The sequence below is a fragment of the Gallinula chloropus genome, assembly GCF_964237585.1.
Source record: "Gallinula chloropus genome assembly, chromosome: 5".
NCBI lineage: Eukaryota > Metazoa > Chordata > Aves > Gruiformes > Rallidae > Gallinula > Gallinula chloropus.
Window position 1 is genome coordinate 29,125,402 of NC_140090.1, and position 23,736 is coordinate 29,149,137.

General features: G+C 43.6%; 1 protein-coding gene across 1 annotated transcript in view; it reads left to right on the forward strand.

Annotated features, from left to right (window-relative positions):
* PLCL1 (phospholipase C like 1 (inactive)) overlaps nt 1–23,736 on the forward strand; it is a gene marked incomplete at both ends in the record, with an annotated part of 195,062 nt that overhangs the window by 129,297 nt on the left and 42,029 nt on the right. The gene's annotated exons all lie outside the window — the stretch shown is intronic.

The following is a 23,736-nucleotide window of genomic DNA, read 5'->3' on the forward strand; positions in this document are numbered from 1 at the left end:
ATTGCAGAGGGATTCTGCAGCTGCCCATGCAAGGTTCGTGTCAGCACAGGCCTTTTCGGGGTGGTCTCTTGATTGCTATCACAGTGCACTCATGTAACGCTTACTGTGATTACAAGTGCCTGTGAGACAACAGCAGTCCAGCTGTGAATCACAGAGGGATAACAGATCCATCATGGTTTCTAGCAGTGGCAGCTACAATAGCATTATGTTACGGTGGTTCACCCAACCGTGTACCTATAGACCTGGAGTGACTCTTTCTGTGGAAGTTGGATGACACAGACATGTCCCCCAGTCCTGGGCTGCCATGTCTCTTCCTTCCATCTTTCTTCTTAATATTTCAGTAGAAGAGAATGTCTTGCTGGAAACATCTTCCCTACAAAGAGGGCTTGTGAAAAACATTATGTGCTTTCAAATAAGGCATAAAATGTACTCGCTGATCAATTTTCTGTTCTCATTAAGTCTCTCAGAGGTGAGTTCAAGGGAAAAAAATAAAGATGGGAAGAGCTTGGAAATGAAGTCTCTTTATTTACCACGAATAAAAAAGATAACTCAGGAATATTGAAAAAGGATGAAACTCAGCGGCTTGAGAGGTGGAGGACAGACTCAATTATCATAATGTTGTGCAGCTGTGCAACTGCATGTATTATTTGTACTTTACTATCAGATGTTTGATGTATGTGGTAGCCAGTGTTCTCTTTTTGTTTGTTCTAAATATTTCATGTGTGTAATGCAGTGTAAGATGTAGCTCCTGGTTGTTACAACAGAACAGAGATTGATAGAATGAAGAAACACTCATCGGTGTTTGCACACACTACAAATTTAATGGCAGATACAGACTAATAATAGAAAGTTTATTACTGTAATAAAGGAAAGGGAAGAAAAGCAACCAAAGTCATACCTTCAATCTGGAATTACAGTTTTAGAAAAAAAAACCCTTATAATAGTGAACCACTTCAAGTAATTACTTGTCTGGACTTTTAGACTATATTTGCATAAAATATGCAAGGTGAATCATTCTCTCTTGCTCCTGGATACACATGTGAGATTATTTCTATATTGTTTTCCTGGAAATCACAGGGGTGGACAGAAGAGCATCTAGCTTCTAGCATGCAGGAAGATGTCTGTCTGTAGCCAGGAAGCTCCTGTCTTCTCCTGTGCCCCAGAGTTTCAGAGCTTTGGATTTTCACCATACAGGTTACTCTGCTGTGAGGGCTGAGGGTGTTTGCGAGGTTTGGGTCTCGAAGGGAGGTTAAGATCATCACACCTTGTCTGAGGCGAGGCTTTTTTTTTGGATTTCAGCTCTGCCATGGCGAGGCAGGCAGAAAGGGGGTTAACACACAGCTGTATATTCTCTGTATGTGTTTCCCATTTACCTGACAGATGAAGTTTAATGAACAAATGAATGAATCATGCATTATACCGTGATGTAGTCCTTGCGGGAAAGAGAAGTACATAAATCTACAAACTGCCTAAAAGAGGGAAGGTGGGGGAAAGCACTGGGATAATTCCTCTGGTTTTCTGCAATGATGGCACTATTTGATAGTTCATTCTTCCCTAATAATGCTAAATTTAAAGATAGAACCTTTGTTAAAAGATTAAAATTTGTCTTCCATTAGCAGTTTGTTTACTGGTGTGTCAGAAAACACCTAAGGTAATGTTAAGTGTTGAGTTTAGTCAAGGACAGTTTACTTTCTCCCAGTTTATTGTCTGTGTTTTGACAAACATATCATACATGCATTTCTCTCTTCCTTCTTGCTTAGGATTTTCACAGAGCAAGAGGGGAAAGGCCAGACACAACAGGGAAAAAAATACAGTGGGATAGAATATCCTTTATAGTGTTTGCTGTTGGGGGGGATAAAAGGAGGATGCCGTATGAAAGGCCCTGATTATGTACACACTGTTGCACAAGTAATTTAGTTGTCAATTATTTCCGTCAGTAGGTACCATCAGAGTGAAGAGAGTTCTGAGGTTTTGCAGGGAGAAGGTTGCAGCTACGTGCCAGTCCTAAGGGCCTGGGAAGCCGGTCGCGAGGACCGTGCTCTGCTTTCCATTCTGCTCAGTATGTGCTGGCATCTGGGGACAAGTTTGTTGCGCCTGTCCCTGAGATTGTCTCAATGGCAGGGATGAGAACAATCTCTAGCCACCTCCATGACCCAGGAGAACATTCAAGGAGATGCAGAGTCATCTTTGCTCATTTCCTTGCTCTTTGCCAAGCTCGGTTCTCCCTAATCTTAACAGTGGTACCTTGAAATACAGGTTACAGGTTAGGCCCACTCTGTGAGGATGTTTTGTCTTTGACAGTCAACATCGGGGAAGTGAGGGACAATTGGCTCGATCCTTAGGCTCTACCTGCAATGAAAGGTTTACACCTTCCACCTCTCAGCAGGCCTCTGGAAGGAGATCAGGGTCTGTAGCAGGGAGGAGTGGGGCTTTTTCTTAGAGGGGGAGTGGCGGTGTTACAGCAGAGTGGGAATGTGAATGCTGCCTTACGACTAGATCCTTGCTGTGTGTTCTTGTTTGGAGTCAGCAGTTTGGTCTGTAGGATGTTTTCAATGTTGTTTGGAGCTCAAGGCCTCAGTCATTTTCAGCAGTGGTTAAGAGTACACGTAGCTGAGGCAACTTAACGTGTGGGTTTGCAGCTGGGCTCGCTGTGGTCTTTGTCTTCTCGTCTGGCTTTGTCCATTGCAGCAAGGCTGGTGAAAGGCTGGTGTTGTGTGCTCTGTGCTCTTTGTCTTGGCCCTGAAGATGCTGACTTCCTCCCTGCTATTTCAGGAGGTCATTAGTGGTGATGAGATTAGAGGTTTACATCTTTTGGTCCAACTCATTATTCCTAATTTAATCAATGCATTTGAAAATGTTTCCTCTAATAAAATTGTAATGACTTTACGTGATTTGTCATGCTTATCAAAACCATGGGTTTAACATTTTCATATTTAGAGGCACTGAGCTTCTGGAGAGGAGTATACATTAGTACATCATTGCTGGGCCAATTTCCTGCCTCTCCATCTCTCTCTCGCCAGTAAATCAGACTAACGTAGTCAGTGTAATCACAGTGATGTACGGCCAGCATGGCACTGGAGTCAGGTCTTTGCGAACGGCTTAAAATCCTGGGAGAGGTACCTTGCATGAGCAGGATCGCTGCTCTGCCGCCGCCGCCTTCATCATTCAGCCGTGTGCTTTGCCTCCATTTGAAATAGACTATTAGTGGGCTTATGATAAAGGAGAAAATAACCGTCTGTAATGTAGAGGTTTGACTGGAGAAATGGCTTTTATGTAGCAAGAGGAATGAGATAAATAGCCCCCCACAGTGGAACTGAATTACTGAGGCAAGGCGAGAGCGGCGGTGTTACAGCAGAGCTGGGTGCTCGTTCAGAGGCTTTTGAATAAAATTAATCCGAATGCTTAGTTTTCAGGAGTGTTCCTGGAATGTGTGAGGACTAGTATTTAATCCAAATTACCTCTGTTCTTAAACAGTCTGCTGCACACGTTGGGGTTCAGGCAGGTGAGGAAGGAGGAGAGGACATGAATGTACTGTGCGCTGTGTGCCTCAGCCCCCGTCCAAAGGCTCGGCCACTGCCCAGTACTGTGTTGCTCCCCCAGTTCAGCTTCTGCAGGAGGGGGCAGGGGTGAAAATCACGTGAGTGGTTTTGAACTTAGAGGTGATAAACTGACGCAAGGAGAGAGAATTCGACTATGTCTAAGGTCAGATGAAGGGTTTGTGGGAGGGCTGACGTTATTTGCTCTCAGGGGCTTGCTTAGTGTCCCAAAAGCTGGGTGGAGGAGGTGGAGGGGTGGTTTTAGTCATAATGGAGGGGCCAGCACTGGGCCCTCTGTCTCTCTGCAGTGCCAGCGGAGGGGATGTCAGCTCATGGGGATTCCCTGTTTGGACTTGGGGTGAGTTGATGCCCCATGCTGCCCCCGGGGAGGAAGAGCCTGCCTGTATGACAAGACTTGGGTTATAAATGACCGAATACCCCAGCTCTCTGCATCTAATGCTACACCACTCACTCGTCCTCAGGCGAGGACGAGTCTAAAAGCAGTATGGGGGTGAAAGCACTAAGAAGGGTTTTTGCCTGCATTATAGTTGCATGGCGACAGCAGCACAGTGGCTGGTGATACAGCAGTGTAACTGGCAAATCGCAGTAGGCAGATGGCAGGTCTCACACTAAAAACGAGGATGTGTAAACGACCAAAGACAGGATTTAACAGTCTTTTTCAAAGCCAGAAGTTTGTCACTGTATGAGCTCTCAGTCTAAACATCCCTGTGAAATATCAAGCCTGAAGTCTACTAGTGGTTTATTAAATAGTTTTGGCAACTGAAATGGGTGCTGTGAATCACTGTGTGCATGCCTGAGTGTGGGGTGTCTTGGATGTTCCAGGCATTTGCCACTTGATGCAGCCAGCTCGGCTGTGCCCACCACCACTGTGCTGGCTGCTGGGGTCCCCCTAGCTGGCAGACACTTTGCATTGGGCCTGTGAAGGACGAGCAGGTGGAGAACCGACCTGGGAAACAGCTGTGCATAAAATGCTTGGGTTTGTTGATGGGCTGAGGCAGAGCCACCACGGGTGAAGCAGTGGCATGATGGGTGTCACTGTGCTGCCTGGCTGCCCCGACGGGTCTCTGCCTTTGGGGGTCTGCTGGGGCCGTGGGCCTCTGCAACCCTGAAGGGGTCTGTTCTGCTTGGCCTTTGGTCTCAAGGATGTGATCTGCTGATTGTCTTCTGCGTGCCCATGTCTGCCGTGCATGGCTGCGTGGTTCATAGGGCAGTGTGCTGCTGGAGGGTTAATGGGGCCGTGCTCACGCTCTGCAGACAGCTGAGAAGATCAGGCAGGCTTTTCTTCTCCTGCAACCCCAATTCTTTCTTTTTTTTTTCCTGGCTGATCTGTTCTAACAGCGAGACTCAGAGAGATGAGTATTTCCTGTACAGTGCAAATTGCTTTGTGCAAGTATGCGATGTAATTCAGCTCTGTGGAGCTGCTGTATCCTCTATGAGCAGCAGTGCCAGAGCTGTCTGTTAGTAATAGCCTTTTTTTTTTTCTTTCCCAACCTTTTTAATACTGTGGAGAAATAATTTTCTGTCCCCAGCACCTGACAGGTACAGTGATGTTAGATACCTCAGGAATGAGGAAAGAGGCGAAAAAAGACAGTCACCAAGAGCACAGAAACAAATTATCAGAAAATTAAGTTCAAACCATTAGCAGCTTGAGCAGCAGATCCTCACCAAATCAGCAGCAACCCAAAACTGGCCCTCCTTTTATTGCTGTCAGTAGCGCAGCTCTTAGTACCATTTGTTGAGAATAAAATGTGTCCCCTGGGGAATGGAGGTTTCCTTATTCAGGTACACTTTTAATGAGGAAGGATGGACAGAGCAAGGTGTCAAAGGCTCTTCAGCTTGTCTGCTTCTGCACCGTGCTGCCCATGCCTGAGAGCCACTCCTACATGAGCCTCTGTTTATGGCTTTTCTCTGGTGTTTATGATTTCTTTACCCCCTTGGTGTATGAGTATTCTTTTTTCCTTTTTCCTTTCCCCTTTGGCTTGTTCTCTCTGACTCACGTCTGAATTTTTGTTTATGTTCCCACTCTGCTTAAGGGCTCCCCTTTCACTGTAAGAGTACCTTGCAATATACAACATTTTATTGTCTCTCTTATTTAATTTGTAGCCAGAAAATGAAGTTAAGCCATGGGATGGGCTTTATTGGTGGAATCAGAGAAAGTGTTTCAGCAAATGGCCAGCAGCATCAGTGGGGCCTGGCTACGTAGTATGCTGGGTCCAGTCAAACCATCCGTGAACTTAGATTCAGGACAAAGCTGGTGGCTACTTTGAGGTGAATGAACAATGTTTATAATTCCAACTTCTCTGAACCACACAAAAGATACTTTGGAAACATCAGAAACCAAAGAGCTGTAGGTCTCACTTCACGCCAGTGACCCTGTGGACCTTGGGCGCAGATTGAACAGTGTTGGTTAAATAGATGTGAGTTTGCTGGTAAAGGGGCCAAAACGGGCCTTGGGGAAGGCCCCTTGGAACCTGCTGGTAAACAAGTGCTGGTGTGTGTCAGACCAAGTCAGCTTGTTTGAAGCAATTAGCAGTCAGAAGAAGTAGAGTCAGGCTTCGTTAGAGCAGTAGCTCTGGAAAATGTCTGTCGTGCTGCCTTGCTCTTCTATTATCACTGCTCCCAGCAAAACTCGCCAATTAATATTTCTGGGGAGGTGGAAGGTGTTCAGCCATTGCATTTGAGTCCCACCCAAATATGGGTCTGCAGTTCCTTGCCTGGGAGAAGATGAGGCAGATGAGCATGCACCCCTGTGTGTCTGCATGGGGCATGTACCAGTGGTGGAGTTCAAGGCTTCGGTTTTGGTGAGGGGCCATCTTTTGTCTAAGGAGTGAAAAAGCTGTGTGGCGTGTCCGAAGTAATGCATTAGGCACACACTGTACTGATCTACTGCATTTAGGAGCTATTTCCTTTTGTATTCTCCTGTGGTTTGAGTAATAGAGGTAGGTTGGTTAGTTCCTGATCCTGAAAGCCTGCCACTGGCAGCAAGAGGTATACATACTCAGAAAGAAAATAAAACCCCAGGGCTTACTTCACTGGTGCTCAGTCCCTGATGCTGGCTGAGTAGAGTATCACTCCAAACTCTCAGTCTCAGGTATTTCCTCATTTTTTATTTATTTTTTTTTTAATTTATTTACAGTACGGAGACGGTAAATCTGTTCAGCAGCATCTGTGCATCACCACTGACATTTTAATTTTCAGTTAAAAGATTTTAATTAAAATCTGACATCACTTGGTGTGAAAAATGAGAGTGAATTGAAATTATACATGGAGACTGAACTAATGTCAATTTATGTATCTGTTTCAAGAACAGCTCTATCTGATTAATCCAAGCAGGAGCAATGTATGTTAGGAGGGATTCTCATTGCTTGTTTTGTGTAATTCTGCCATTATTCTACCAAGGCAATTATAAGGAGAGAAGTTTGGTGCTGATTTTCCCAGTTTCTGTCTGCTGGAGTTCTTCCTCTCTTGTTCTGCCTCTTTTTTTCCCCTTTCTGGATGCTGCTTAATCATCCCGGCGAGACGTGATTGCTCTCCGGGCTTCAAGGAGATATTTTTGTGGGAGAAAATTTTTGCTCTTGCAATGACTCTGAGTGTCCCAAGTGTTTTATAATTTCACGGACTGCACTTGGAAAGGAGGTGATGAAAACCCTTCACGGCTCCGTCCCGGGTGCATGTCGGTGTGTGGTGTGTGCTCACACAGCTGCACACCTCTGCTCCTGCCTCTGTGCTCACACCCGCGTGTCCTGTCTCAAGCCACAGGGCTCAGCACAGCTTTATTCTCGATTCCCTGTTATTCACAAATGGAATATAAACATGTCCAGGATGTGTACTTAAAATATGTTTATTTGCCAAACATTGTCTGTGTCTCCAGATTTTCCAGGCCTTTCAGTCCTGTTCCTCCCTGCAGCATAAACACCTGCATCTCGCAGACCGAGAGACATCTTCTGTCTCTGAAAATTCTGGTTCAGCTCTGGGAAGCCTGACATTTTCTGAGTGAGGCTGTGCATCTGGGCTGCTTGTGAGCCTCAGTTTGCTTTTGTATTGGACCGTCTCTGCACAAAACTCTGCTAAACCAAACATTTTCTTGTGTCATTGCTGTTGAAGTGTATGAAAAGGAAATAGCAGAGGTAACAGGGCATGTCTGTATATCTCTTCTGGTATTGCATTAGCAAGAACAATCAAATTAAAAAGGAAAAACAATTACACTGAAACATCGAAGTACAAAACCAACATTTGGTATTATTCAAACTGAAGCATTTTTATCTCTTGCTTAATTATTGTGGAACTTATGGTCAAAGGTTTAGGTTAAGAGGTTTCAAGCCCATTTCTCCTTCCCATCCTCAGACCATGCTTATGATCAGAAATGAAAAGGATTATTTTCTGATATGTAGCCTGTTGGGAGGTTTGGGGGTGGTTGGGTTAATTTTTAGGTTTTGGTTTGGGGTTTTTTAGTCTCTCTCAAGCAGTCTAGTTGAAGACGCATCCAGGAAAGGTGTGGGGTCTGTTCATCTATTCTGCACCTTCAGTGAAACACCTCATTTTCCGAAGACAACTGTTTGACTGATTTTTACTGAGATCATATAATCCCATCATGAAGATGTGATTCACAAAACCTGTAGGTTTCATACAGAGTTAGAGGAATCTCTGAAAACAGAGGGGTGGTTTTGTGGCTCCGTATAGCAGCGTGTCAACAGCTCCTCTGCCCTTCGCTTCCTGCACGGCTGTGGGTGAGTCTCTGAGATCTTTTAAGTTTCACTGAGTACAGTAGATCTGTGTTTAAACATTTCATTGACTCAGCAAGAACTGGGGATGTGTCATCAGCTCTACGCTTCATGCAAAGCAAAGTAAATTAACTTCTGCTTATGTGAATTTCACTCTAGAGTTGGATCTGTTGCTTCAGTGGGTGAGATATATATATGTATGTGTGTCTGTATGTATAAATATCAAGTACCTTTAACTGTATACAATGATATGTGAGATCTGTACTCGAACTTTGCAGAAACGGGGTGCAAGGAAAACCTACTTAGTACTCCGATGTGTAGGCTCTCCTACTTGCATTTCAGAACTGGATTTCAAGCCCCCTGTTTTTGGGCAGCATAGAAAGAGAAAACTCTCTAAGTTTAGCATTCAGGCATCTAGAATGCGTGTGCCACCACCAGAAAGCTATAAACCCTGGTAGGTAACAGCCCAGCTCAGTTAATGTTCCTGAGATATTCTACCCTTCAGTTCTTCACAGGTTTAGTTACTTCACTTTTACCACTTCTGTCAATAGTCACATTGACCCTAAAATCAAAGGATGTGTTTAGACCCCTTCCAAATTTATCCCTTATAATGTGACATTTTGGCTAATTTCTGAATGGTGTGGGTTTTGTAGTTTCATATACTTTTTTGATGTTGTATGTGAGTTTATTCTGGGACGTGTTGTTAGGAGAAAATTATGTTTTCTGTCAGGGTTTAGGAAGGGAACTTATGGTTGAGGAGGGACTGTGCAGCCCTTTACCACAGAAACAGCACAACCAAAACCTCTGCATGTTGGTGTGGTGCTGCACATCACTCCCTGACTGACTGCACTTCACTGGAGTGCTTAGACCGGTGTTTGCATTTTCAGAAACTGCCAAATGGCTGTAGGATGAAGCATTCATTTTTCATGAGGGCAGTAATGCCGTTTCAATTTGTTTGAGCTACAGCAGTGTGCTTTGATCAATAGAGAACATTCAGCAATTGCAGAGTATCTGACGTGTCTCAATTTACCTAGCTGATGAAGAACTCGTTGACAGATAATTTAATTGGGTTTGGAAAATGAGTTAGAAATGTGTTATTTTCCAAAGTACATAGTTAAAAAATGTTTGCCACTTTACAGCATACAAAGAGTTGATTATTTTTCTTCTTTCAATTAATAACAATCCCAGCTGAAAACATTGTCTGAAAAAAACCCCACTTTAGTTCATATTGTTTGTATATAGGTGAAAGGAGGAAAATATTTTCCTTGGTATCGATTCAAACTCGGAAAGCAGCAGACAAACCCCGCTGAAATTAATGAGCTATGGAGTTTTACTGTCTGTGGTGTTTCTCATGGATTTTTGGGTTTTAATCTACCTGTAATTTATCTAGTGGTTTGTACTGTCTTCCTGGCTCCAAATACACCTTAAAAGTATGTAGCCAGAAAATCAGGAGTGGGATTTCCATGAACCTTGTAGACTGCCCCTGTGGGCTGGGCTCTGCTTTCCTTACATTCAGGTACACGAAGAACAATTACTTTGTGAACTAAGAGAATTTAATCTCTTTCAAATTTGTAATAGCATTAGGGAACTCACTTTTTACTGCTGCCTCCCTTGCTGAACTGCCAGACAAGCATGTGCCTACCCTTCAGTATATGCAAAGACTATATCCTATGCCTTCTATATGTTTTGCTTTAAGAAGCATGACGATAGTGGTAGGAACCACAATAAAAAACAACATAGAGCCGTTGTGCAGTTACATAAGGTAGTTCAGATGAAGGAGTTGTGTTCTGCACCTGAGAGAGGAGACTTAATTAAAACAGACAAATTCTCCTGGGCGCAACAAAGCAGTTCTCTGGATACAGCCCTGATTATCCTGTAGTTCTTTTAAATGTGCTACCAAAGTCTTCATTATTATAATTAAACAGATATAAAATGTGCCTGTCCATCACTGCATAAAGTGTTGCTTTAGGGTTAAGACTGGAGATTTCATGAGGAGCTTTGAAATTGAAAGCTGACAGGCAAAGCAAATGAATTCTATAATTTTCTGAAAACGATACAATTTTTTAATTATTGTCCTTTTTAGTCTTCCATTGAGACCGACACATTAAAACCCAGCAAAATGGCATATTTACAGCAACGTGATTTTTCCTGCAGCCACTGGCTAGGAAAAAAACCCTAAAACCTCAACGTTGTCTGTAAAAGCAGAGCTGAGATGTTGGTGTCTGCCAAATCTGCTGGAACTGGCACAGCCTAGCCTGGCAATGACTGTGTGTCCCCTGCTCCCTGCGATGTGGGGCACTCTGGCTGCCAGCTCCCTGTCAGGGCACTTCCCTGCCCACCTCTGGGCTCTTCTTCCAAGGGTTAGCAAGTCCTGCAGCTAAATGGAGGTGTATTCCTTCATCTTTATTTACCTTGGAGCTTGTTGGGGGTGTTCGGTGCTCATTCACCCACCTGAAGGCGCTGATGAAGAATAGAAAGTAAGAAGAAGAGGGGGAGCTAATTCTTTTAGAGTGAGAAAAAGGGTTTTCCCTAAAATTAATGTTATCACCATATCTGCTTCTGTGTTTCCCTCATGGGAAGGATTAGCTCTGAAAGTCCTGAAAAGCCGGAGCACTGATGGCTATAAACAGGACTTCAGGAGATGTTGGGTGAGCATAATGTGCCCACACGCCTCTTCTGCTCTGAATTAGGATATGAACAGATGAGCAGGGTGACTGTGGGGATTAAGTGTGCGTGTTTGTCGCTCATTTGAAATGAGTGACACAGTTGTTGCAAACCATCATCTGTTGTATAGGGCCCTTTGAATGGACTGTGAGTTCTGACCTGATTTTTGTGCATGGAAAAATTGTTCCTAGTTGTTAGCGGCAATTTCCTGTGAATACATTTCCTTCGGGTGTTTTATGCTGCTCATACACAGCTTCCCTCCTTGTGACTGTGTAGTAATGTACAGTGTCATGTTTGTGTCACAGACACGGCTTTGGCTTAATTCTCTGCAGTGTAATTGTAAGTTGTTCATCTCATCCCCACTTTTTGAGCCATGGCTAATTCATGCCATGCTCCTGCAATCATTAATGCACACCTGCCAAATTAAATATTGCTGGTTTTTAACAGATGTCATTTAGGTCCTTCTCAAGTTGCTTTAGGGACTCCACTTGGGCCTCTCAAAACAGAAAGCTTTCCAAAACCACTTTCCCTGCCGTGCCTATCATCCCCAGGCAAGGGTCACTCCTGCAGCCGTCCAGGTGACCTCCTGCTTAATAAAACCCGTGTCACATCTGTAATATTGAGCCGGGTGCATGAAGCCCAGAGGCGCAGTTGTTCTGCAAAGGTGCTGTTTGGGTGAAAGCCTTGAAGCACCTGCATCTGAAACACCAGCAACAACAGGCTGGTGCTGGCCAACAGCAGCAGCTCAGCTGGGAGCATGAGGCAGGGAGGAGGTGGTACCTCCCCTCCCCAGTGCAGTGCTGGGGAGGATGGGGTCCCTGGCAGAGAGACCCTTCTTTTTGGAGGTACCGAGCTTTCGAGTCATATGGAAACCATGAGTCCAAATCTGGACCAGACAGTGTTTTCTAAGGGGTCTTCCTGGGGTCGGGAGCAGAACTAGAAGCCAGGGGAATTCCCACTTTTTGGGTAGCAAACCCAACGTTTTCTTCTTGTGCAGCATTTTCCAGTAGTTGCCAGCATCTATGACTGTTGGAGAGTTCAGGTGTTATGTTCTCAGCATAAAGGACTAAGTTATGTTGCAGTTACGGTGTAATTGTACTATGGTTAGAATTTATTTTTCTATTAATACCCTTACAGCTACTAATTCATAGGGTTTTAATATTGGCTGGATGGAAGCAATTACGCCAGGTTGGCAATATACTTAAGCCATAAAAATGCATGTGCTGTGTGAAACCCAAGGCACAGTAATACTGAGGCATGCAGCTAATTTCCTTGTGAGAAAAGGGAATTATAATTATTTAACAAAGTATATGACCAGAATAAAATTGTTACAATTGCAGTCCTGTATTTATAAAAAGAAAGAAAGGACCCATTTTTCTCTCCTGAAGACTTGAACTCCTGCAAGTAGACGAGCTCTGCCCTTGAAGGTGGATAGTCTTGAAGAAATGTGATAAAAATTATAACACACCACCCTAGTAAATCAGTCATTCTTTAAATAAATCAGATGTTTACGATGCTGCAGTTTGCTGTGAAGGCTTATCAAAGTGCTTGTAACCTGCATCATTTACTCCTGATTTGGATGAGTAATGCAAACATTCAGTGTCTGCATTGGTAAAAATTTGGAATATGCCTGCTTATTAGGTCCACATAATATTTAATGATGCTACCACAGCTGTCTCTTCAGTACTTATTTCCTTTGTGTTATGGGGAGATCTGTGGCTTGCTTTTAAGCGAGGCATTTAATTTGTTACACTGTTGCTAAGTAGGCCATTGAAATAATTGTTTTACTTGTAGGTTGGCTGCAGCCCTGCCTTCTCCTCTATGGGTGTAACCCGTGTTTCATGGCCTGGCACACACAGCCTCCTCTTGTATCAGCAGCAGTAATTTGTACCTGACGTCTAGCTCAGCAGCCTAGGGGTGCTGAAGGTGAATATGTTGTATGTGTTGTGCACAGAGTTGCAGAGCTGAAAATCTGCACATACTTCCTGAGTAGGGGCGTGCACACGCGCCTCAATGTCCATTCATGGCAGAGGGGCAATCACAAATTTTTCCCCACTCCCAGCTTTGTAATGAGCCTTGTTGCCAAGGTGGACTGAACCACAGATAGGACAACCCAAGCCCATGGGTGTGCTGCGTGCGATGTGAGGTGGATCGCACACCCCCCCAGTGCTGGGTTATCTGGGGAGTGCTGGGACTACTGCTGGGATCTGTCTCGTGGGTTCCCATGGGGGTGGTACCGGTACCCCCACGGAGAGTCTGCACACCAGCTGTACAGACTCCTACACCTCAAGAACACTTTCCTAAATTGATAAACAATTTCCTTGGAGGAGCTGCTGCATTTGTCGTGTATGCTGAAAGTTGCTTTTCTCTGTGGCAGAAATCTGGGACCCTTTAGACAGCATGCTCGAGGCACAATTCCACCCCCAAGTGCATTATAAACCAGCTAAAGCAATGCCAGCAGCTTGCCCACATAGTTCATTTTTTGCTTTATGTATTCTGTCTCCAGCTATTTAATCATTCAATTATGAGTGACAATCAGGATTTAAAAAAAATATTCCCATTAAATAGTTTGATTACTTTATTCTATTGATTTTTGTAACTTCATAGCAAAATATAAGGATTGGGGCTGATCTGAATGAGCATAAATGTGATTAATGAAGAAATAATTTAAGTTGATTAAAAAGGACTTAAAATAATGTGATTAGACCATGGAGATTTGGACAGCTTATTGGATTACACATTTTGTTCTTGGAGGATTGTTTTAAGATTCAGAATGAAATTAAATTGGTCATCTTCTTTTGGGCCCCCTTGGCCGTGATACCAGAAGACATAGTCACTTTCAAGCTTTTTCTCTGGCAAAATAAGGGATTGAATTTTTGAGTTAATAGCTAAATAACTGGGCCAGAAGATACCACTGAAATCTGGTCTATTCTCCATTATATAGGGCTTAAGTGAAACTATGTTTGGTTTTACATGGCATCCTTTTGGAAGGAGTCAGGTGCTGATGAATGAATGCCTTTGTAGTGATGGACACTCTCCTTACTGTCCTTGGGAGGCTGTGACCATCATCAGCTGTCCTTACTGGGCGTCCTTTTGGTTTGGTTTCGGGAGTGGGTTTTTTGTGGGTTTGATTTTGGTTTTTTGGTTGTTTGGTTTTGTTGTTGTTGGTTGGTTGGTGGCTTTTTATGTCTTAGCTTTACTTGAAATGTGTAGACTTTAGGATTTTGAGAGGATGTATCACCTGACACTACCGATCTGTAAGTAATCATCTGTCGTCTGTGACAGTATCAGTATACACCTTGAGTTTCTATGGGGTCAGCAAGGAAACTTAATTTGATGCACTTCTTAAAATGCCTTGATTCACTGTTTAATTAAACTACTGAGTCGAAGCCATTACATTCTGAATACAAGTGCCCAGATAAGCCTTTATTAGGGTGTAAGAACTGTCCTTGTATTGATTTGGGCTTCTGCAATTGCTCACAACCAGACAATATGTGTATTGAACTAAAGAGTCTGGAATCTACTACTTGAATGTGTTTGCCAAAATCTTCCTGATTCTTGTGGCGCTTCTGAAATCTCTCCAGTTTTTGATATAATTTCTAAACTGAGGGTGTCACGTGATGGACAAATACAAACATATTAGACCTTCTCTAAGCCTATCGGGTACTAAGAATGTACCATCCAGTATACCATTTGCAATCTTTTTCTAAATTCTGTGCTGATCATCTGTGATTGCAAAGTTAGGGGTTTTCTCCCAAGTTATTGTTTCCTGGATATGTATCCTGTAGATAAGGCCTGCCCCTTGTGTTTCTACATTTATGACCTCATATTTTGGTTCTTATTGGAACCTGTTTGGCATTTTTAATGCATTTTTTGACAAGCAGTCCTTTGACTTTTGATCACTGAGCCATATTATTCATGATTCATCACTGTTTGAATTGAGGGGCTGTATCATCTCCAGGCTCCATGTATATTGATTTTATGCTTTCTTCCAGGTCACTCTAAAAATGGTAAATGGCACTGGGCTAAGAATGGGTCCCTGTGGGATCCCATTTGAAGCATATCTACATGATGAGTGTTTCACATTTACTGTTGCATTTGAGACACATCACTTATGTTTGATCCATTTAATGTCTTCTAAGTTTATTTTTATTGCTGTATCTTCTTAATCAAAATGTCATTCAGTACCAAGTCAAATGTGTTGCAGAAACCATAATATGTGTTACAGAGTCTAAGTGTATTGCTATGACTTTATTACCTGTACCAGCCAAAACCTCATAAAAGAGATACCCCGTTAGTCTGACAAGCTCTGTTTTCCATGATGTTGGAAGTGGTTAAAGCTAATTGGCTTTTTATTATTTCTTAATCAAATAATTTTTCAGCTCTTCCATTATTTTGACAATGAAAAATATCCCCTTACAGATGCTGCAAATCCAGCATTCAGAGATGGAATGAAGGGGAGCACCAGATGGGCAAGGTTTTCCTTAGCTGGGTCTTTTTAAGCTCATTTGGCTGAAGTTGGGTTGGGTATCTCTGTGACATCTCGCAGGTGTAGGTGTGACAGCATGTATGGAGCAGGTTCCAGGTCTTGGTTCAACTACAGACAGTGGGAAGTTGCTCTGCTCTGTGCTTTGAAGGGACATTGTGGCAGTGTCTGCTGCACTTTCTGCAGAGCTGTCATATCTCTGACTAGCAGAAGAGATTAACAATTAACGCTGTGCTGAGATGTACTGATATTGCAGGGCTTGTTTCCTATTCCCTGGGCTCACGGCAGCCTTTATGTCAGGGTAATGCTGCAGCTCCCAGTGAGCCCTCACAGTGTTTCCAGGCAGTATTTTAGAGTCCCCCTGGTCACAGTGCTCAGAGCTGTTTGGAAGATGCTGAGATATCAGATCTTTGATGTTTCCCAGCTCTTGATCTGGGATCTTCATTGTTTCTGCTGCACGTTCAGACTGGTTACATGCCCTGTGCACATGTAATTCCTTTTCTCTATGTCTGTATGACAACTGGATGTATGTGTTTAAACACAAGGGACAGGTAATTCTAAATACACTGCTTATTGTGCCTGCAGGAGCAATAGCCCAGCTGCTCGTTCAGGTCACCCAGGTACACCAATGAATGGGATTCACCTTCCTCTCAATGCGGCCCCACAAACCTGGCACCAGAATAAGTTTGACTGAGCTTTAGGGCACATCCTCTTACTCAGTGTTACCAGTGTGCCTGAGAGAAGGGCTCCTGCTGCGGAGAGCCTTGTTAAATGACATGGCCACAGCAGTGGCCAGAGCACAGCTTCCCATCTGTCCCTTCTGTCAGGTGCCTGGGCATTTTCTTCAGGTGTAGCTCTTCCTGTGGTGATCCAGGCTGTGGGCAGTGCAAGGCCCCATCATTGTAGTCAATTTGGTAAACTGGAAATCAATCCAGACATTTCAAGTAGGTATAAATGGGGGAAGTTCACATTGCCTGAACTCCGTGGTTACTCTTGGTGCTGGCTTGTCTCTGCATTGGATTTAAGGCCCAGATTTTGTCTGCTTTATCTTGGGACCTTCTGACCTGGGAGGCTCTCTTTTGCTGTTCTGCCAAGTAAGAGCAGTGATCAGCTAAAATACTCAAAATGGGGACTTAATAGGGACCCGTGGTTTGGTTACCTCTCCCCTGCGGTCTGAAACAGCAATGATCTATTGGGCTCTGGTACAGGCCGCTCCATACATCTTCCCATCTGTGGATGTGGGCTGATGGGAGCAGTGGTCTGCCTTGGCTGGAGGGAGGAGCCCTGTAAGGCAGTTCTGTGATTGCTGGTGGGTTAGCTGCTTTAGGTAAACAGTCCTTTTAATTTTTGCCTCCGATGCATTCAAAGGAGAATCTGTAAAAGAACAAGGGTTTGTAGGATGGAGCTCTCCTGGGAATACTGCAGCCAAGATCTCATTTTCCCTGGGCTTGCTGTGACTGCTTCTGCTTGAAGACAGAAAGTGTCTTTCTGTCTTTCTCAGGTTTGTATTTCCTTAGAGCATGGGGATAAATTCAATCCATGTCCAAAGTGCCCTCAGAGACTCATAAGTGTTACAGCCTGCAAGAAACCTGAATACTTGGAAATAACAGAGTGGTTGGGAGTGGCAGTGGTTGGAGACATTGTGTTCGGTGGGCTGTGTCAGTCCCCTCCAGACTAAAAGCACTTGGGGTGTCATAAGTGAAGGTTTTATTCTGCAAGAAGAATGAAGAGGAAACATGAAAAATCTATGTGCGTGAGGATGAGATGAGGTCTTCTGCAGGGATATACAGCAGTGCCATGTGTATCTGTTGGAGTGTCATACAGGAATTTAGTTCTCACTATAGACTGTTGCTTAATACCTAAAGGGTTAAGTACTTGCATCTTTATTTAAGGGATGTGTCATCCAGTTGGATGATGAAGTGTAAAGAGAAAGCTTCAGGAACAATAATGGCAGAAGGAGTTGTGAAGTGGTAGTCTCCTTACAGGCACTGAAAAGTTATTCATGTTCCTGTGCTCTTTGAAGCTTCTTGACTTTGGCTTCATGGCCCTAATTATAGAAGCAAGTTGAAGTAGTAACTTCAGTGTGGTACCATGCCAGAAAAAATCCTTGCATTTAATTTCCAGAAAGTGTTTCCAGATGGAGACTTTATGTGCTGCTGCCTTTTTCTTTTGCTCTCATTTGTCATTTAAACAGCAAAGGTAAATTTTCTTCAAGGTAAAACTGAATAAATTTGGAAATGCTAGTAATATAAAGAAAAAGGAAAGAAATAAGCAAACACACACAAGCATTCCTTGAACAGCAAATCACTTTTGTTTGGATATTTTTCTCTAAGATCTCCCACAGATGTTCTCTGTCTCTCTTCAGCTTGAAGTCCAGTATTTGGAAAGGATTTTTAATAACAATGGGGAAGAGGAAAGCAGGCGTGCTCCTGTTGAACTGCCTAATCGGGGACCCAGAATAGTTAAGCTATTGTCTTCATTCTATTTTCCTGCCCTCGGGGTGCCCGTTTTACAGGGTGACATTTCCTCCCCTTCTGATGAGAAGCTGACTGTAAAATCATTGTTATAGGTCTTGGTGAGAGTCCAGTACCTGTTCCCAGTCCTGGGGAGCTGAGAAAAGCCCATGATAAATGCTGACATTACTGTTCCCTGTGATGCTTTTCTTTCCCGGTGTCTGAGATCCCTTAGTCATTGCTTCCTCCTGAATGATGACAGAGCTTAGGCTTCTGCGTGAAGCTGGAGTTCGAGTCAAACTGCTAGTTAGAGCTGGCTGGATTTGCAGACATGCCAGCAGGACTGTTTTGGTATTTGGAAAATTGCTGGACGCTGCATTCTGAAGCTATTTCTCATGTTCCCGTCCATGTTGTATTTTTGGTCTGACTTAAATTTTCTGTTTATTCCACTACATGTGCATCTCAGCTTTTAAGAGCATGTGTGTTTAACTTTAAATCCAGTCTTTATTCTACATGTCCTCTCCAATCCCTGAATTAGCAGGAATTTTGCCTTGAAGAGGCTACGGAGGTCGATCCCACAGCATTAACATCTGCTCTCGCAATCTGTTGAGCTGTGCGGTGAGTCCGAGTGCGACTGGCAGCGTCCCTGCGGCCTCCTGCGCCAGCCATGAGGCCGTTTGGTTGTTCAGCCCCTGTGCAAAGGTAGCTGCTTTGTGCCACAAGTTGTCAGCACGGATGAGTTTTGAGTAGGTAACCTTTTCCTTGTTGTCCGCTGAGTAGTCACAGTGGATATCTGATACTTGTGTCTTACAGGCCTTGCCAAGAAGCATTAGAGGGAGTTCAGATAGCTAATTTATTGTGATGGCAGAGGCTGTGAGGAGAACAGAGGAAACCTGCAAAATGGACAATCCCAGGATGTGCTCTGAGGATGACCAGAACATGTCTGAGATTCACATCAGTTTCGAGTGGTCATTGCTACCTGTAGCAGTTGCATACCGGGTACCACGGGTTCAGGCTTGGAATCAGATCTCATGCACATGTGAGGCTTAGTGATGTGTTTGCAGCCCTGGTCCTGACATTGGCCTTCTGTGTTCTCCTGGATAGTTTATATAAACCTTCCCTGCTCTGACTTACTTCATTGTAGAAAAATTACACCATCATTTGTCTATGCGGTGCTTTGAGTACTACTACTGACTCACTGACTTCTTTATTTAAACATTTTCCCACTACAGGTACTGTAGAGCTCTCAGATTTTTGGGGAGTGGGATTTTGTCTATGAATAACTGAAATATCTAGAAACATCCCCCCAAAAACCTCACCCTGTAAAGTTAATTAGTTTCTCATGGAAAAAAAAAAAGCAAAACAAACAAACACAACTTGACTAATCAGTTGGCCAATTAAGTGGATCATCTGGAGTTTCCAGAGCAAATAGCTTCTAGGATGCACAGTTTATCACAGTCTATTTGTGAGGACAGACTAAGCTGTCTGTTATTGATTTTTTTTTTAGTGCTAGGTTCATAGGAAATGGCAAAGATCAGAACAAAGCTTCTCTTTTAGCAACGGCGATATGCACTGGTGAAAATGTGAATTGGTTTTGGGGGAAATGGCTCTTAACCACACTTAACAAGTTTAGCTCTTAGCATCCTTACTGAATTTCACATCCTTTCACAGAAGCCCTGCAGCTCTTTAAAGGCTTTTTGTGTCTTTGTGTCCTTTTTGTCCTTCTCATCCTTCTCAGCAGAATCCTGGAAGGCTGTCAACATGTTAGAGGCCCTTCAAGTAACTTGATTTCAGACAAATAATAATTCATGAGCTTCATTTCCATGAGCAGGGTTGCTGTACAGCTCTTACTACTGTCCTGTTTCTTAACTTCAGCTCAACAGTTTATGTCCTGTAGCTTTGACAGAGGGGGTGGGATGAGGTGGAGAGCATGTTTATTCATATTCTTTTTAATCCCACATATTTATTTCTGTTAGTTCTTTGATTTAAACAGCAGAAGATTGAATGGTCAGAGGTCAGGGTGGATGGGGTGGAGTTTTCCCACAACTGCTGATGGCTTACTGATCCCACTGTTTACACATCCAGTCCCTCTGATGAGGATGATGTGTTCAACAGGAGAGCTTCTCCTATTTTGGGAGTGTGCTTAGACTGGAGCTCTGAATCCCTCCTTTAAAAATGTTTGGAAAATGCCAGGATGCAGTTAGGCCAGCACTCGGATATGTTTCCTTGGTGTTAAATGATTTCAGAGTGGCCGTGTGCACGCTGAAAGCTAAGCACGTGTTGAAATGGTCTTGTGGTTGAGGTCTTGAGGTGTTTTTGCATAATGGCCATTGTGCAGGCTCAGGAGCCGGAGATGAGTCTGCCAGTTAGCTCACCTTGTGGGGGTACACAAAGGACTGAAGGAAACCATAGTTTGAGTCACTATGAAGGACTTGGAAAGTCCTTGCCTTGGAAACAACAAGGTTTCTCATATAAGTAGAGATTTTATTTTTGTATGTGTGTGTTGGATGCAGACTGGCTGTTGGCTTGTTTCCAGTAACAGTGTTTTGTGTAGAGCCAGGTTATCTCTGGTAGAGAAGGTCTTAGGGTGGAAAATTTACGAGTTACTTGCCTGTTTTCACACTGATGTAGATTTCTGGGCAAATGTCATCCTTTCCTTCTTTCATTGCCACAGGAAATTAAGAGCATCAGTGCTAGCCAGCAAGGATAAAGGGCCATCCTTACTGTGTGGAAAGATCAGTTTTGATGGAGTTAGCATCTTGGAAGAAGACAGACTTTTCACCTCCAAGATTCAGGGAGCTCGTTGTGTTTTCTGATTGCTTTGGTTAACAAGGGGAACAGTTGCTCTTGTGTGGGTGAATGCTGCAGAGAGCTTTTTGGTGGTTTGCAGTGTGAATGTTTTTGGCCGGTAGCACAGGAGAGCAGATTGGCCATTTATTCACGTAAGACGTTGGCAGATTTTAGCTTGCCAGGTGGCTGTACATATTCCTGCTCTTAGCATCCCATGGAAGGTAAAACAGACCAAGAATTTAGCCGCTGGAGACACTGCGGCACAGAAGTATTCGTAGCTGGAAAAGCAACATGTGAGAATGGGATCAAGGTAAAGACAGACAAGAGCTAAACTAGGCCCAGTCGAACTAAGGTCAGCATAAGATCAATGGAGAGGCAAAGTGTTGTTTTCTCCAGGCTCTGATGTGAGGGGAGGACACTTCCTGAAGAAAACACTCCTCTGCTCCTCAGGTGGATCCAACATGACCTGGTGGTGTGTATCCTGGCCAAATCACGGTGTCGGGATGTGCAGATGCTTGTTCAAACAATGTGAACGTGGTAGAACAAAGATGAGTTCCTGGCTTGTCAGGGTGAGAAGGCAGCACTTGAGCTTACAGAAATGCATTTTGAGGAGGCTTTGCCACACTAGAATAAATAACGTCCTGATAATTATGAATGGAAACTGTCACATTAAATCTAAATTAGTGGCTCTCACTTTGAAAGACTCTGTTCTTGTTCCATAGAGGCCTAGAAGGGGACAGTTGATGCAGTTGTGAGCTCAGTTAGCAATTGCAGTTTTGCAGAGTTTGTGTCTATTGTACAGTAGATTGGGGAAGTCATTCATATCAGTTAAAATAATCTTATCAGTATCAATAATGCTCAAATCTTGTTAATTTCAAGCAATTAGTCTGTGGATTAGACTTGACTTCTATTCAGTTGATGAAAAGGTATGGGGAAGCCCCAGAGATAAAGAGCTGCTGTTGTACAATTCTGATATTTGTTACGTACCGCTAGGTATGAAACCAGAACTGTCCAAAAAAGCAGTGAAGGAGAACACAGAGGGTAATCTAATTCCCTCCAAAATCCCTGAGAGGTTAAGGCTGAATGTTAAAAGACAGGTTTTGTTGATTCTCCATAAGGCAAATGAGTTTTTTTCCCATCTTAATACCCAAAAAATAGCTGATTAATTCCACGGCTTAATTTCACCAAAAAGCTCAGGTGTCTTGGAACTAAAAATAAGTAGCTTTTATTTTTCCACAGGGGGAAAAAAAAGAAGTAGTCATGTAACAATTCCCACCTCTCTGGCAAAGGCAGTATGGCAGACCTGCAGCCAAACCAGCTGCGCTGCTCTGATGAGTTTTCCAGGTCTGGCTCTGAGGAACCACTGTCCATCAAGGAATGAATCATTGCCGAGTCAAAGGCTGTTAATATGTCTTCCTTTATGAGAAGAATGATCTTAATCATCAGTTTTAAATCTAAGTATTGCTCCTGTAAACCTGGAGAAATAAGAAAGAAAAGGCCCTTCTGGCACCCATGGGGTAATTGGCTGCATTCGTTTGTGTTCATTAGCATCTGTTGCTTGAAGATTTTCATGGCTGTAGCTGCACGTTAATGCAGCCTGTTAATGCAAGAACAGAATATTTTAGCAAAAAACTGTAATTAAAAAAGTAGCTGACCCAAAGCACTCGCTTCATTGACTTTCTTCCTATTTTTTAAGACCAATTTTGATAGTAAGTGCTACAATAAACGCCTAGAGTAATTATTCTAGTCAGTTAGAAGTCGCTGTATCAGTTTAATGAGAAATCATTAGCATAAGAAGTTTAGAGGTTTTTGGTTTTGTTCCCAGCAGATCCTGTGCCTTTAAATCCAGCTGTTGGCTGGCTGGGGTTTGTTTGGAAATACTTGAGATGTTACTGACTGGCTGAAAGACAATGGCAATTTTGCAGAAACATTTACACTGACGGATTTGCTGAAAGCATCTACACCGGGATGCAGATGATGAGCAGAGATGTCCTTAGGAGCAGTGAGACTGATGCAATGTGGCTGGGAGAGCTACTCAGGGTCCTGCTGGGGCACAGACAGCGCAAAGCAGCCGCAGGACAGACATGGGTGGATAAGGGGCACTGCCAGAGCCAGGCTGGCACTTGGGATCTGCAGGGCAGACTGACCTGAGGAAGGATAATGGCACAGTAGGTAAATGGGAGCTGCAGGATCCCAGATCCTGAGGTAGGGGAGGGCAGTCCAGCTGCAAAGGGTTTAGGAGATGGGGGTTTCAATGTCTCAAAGCAGGTCCCCAGGGCTAGTTGGGAAGCTGGTCCCTGGTGCATGTCTCATGGCTGGGCCCGAGGGCAGTGTGGTCGAGGGCTGTGTGCCTATACCCAGAACCAACATTTCCTCACCCTGGGACTCCTCTTCTGCTCAAAGTCCAGCCAGCAAAAGTCTCTTCAATGGCAGCAGGTAGAGAGCTGGGAAAGTATTACTGGTGCTAGGGAAATAAGAGGGAAAGCAATTTTAACAAGCGTTTCACTATTAATTACAAGCTTGAATGATGTTTTAAAATATTTTTGGAAGCTGTTGGATAGTTTATGTACTAATGTAGTAGATGGAAATTGTGCAGAGAAAAAAGAATGATTTGCGATTTATAATTATTGTGAAATGTTTTGAGTTGATAATACGTGGAAAAAGATTTAAATTTAGTTGCTGCACTGAAACTACAGAAACCTTTGCAGACACCTGGATTTCCATCCAGCAGCAAGCAGGTAGTTGATACTGCAAGGACAGTCACACACATCTGGCCAAGAATTTTCTCAAGAGGAGTTAGAATATGTGCCCTGAAGTAAAAAGCTTTGGGTTTCTTCCTTGGTTGTCCATTTTTGCACAGCAGTTTGTGGTCCTGGCACACAGAAATTACAAAAATAGCTACTTTTCAAAGCAAATGGGGAGACAGGAGAGTGTGAAATAGGTTAGGGCTGAGCGATGGGGCTCCCACGAGAGCAGCAGAGTGCCATGAGGTTGCGCATGCAGCAGTGATGGACTTCTCAGCTTAGTGAGAACATCCTTTGCCAAAGTACACTAAAACATACAAA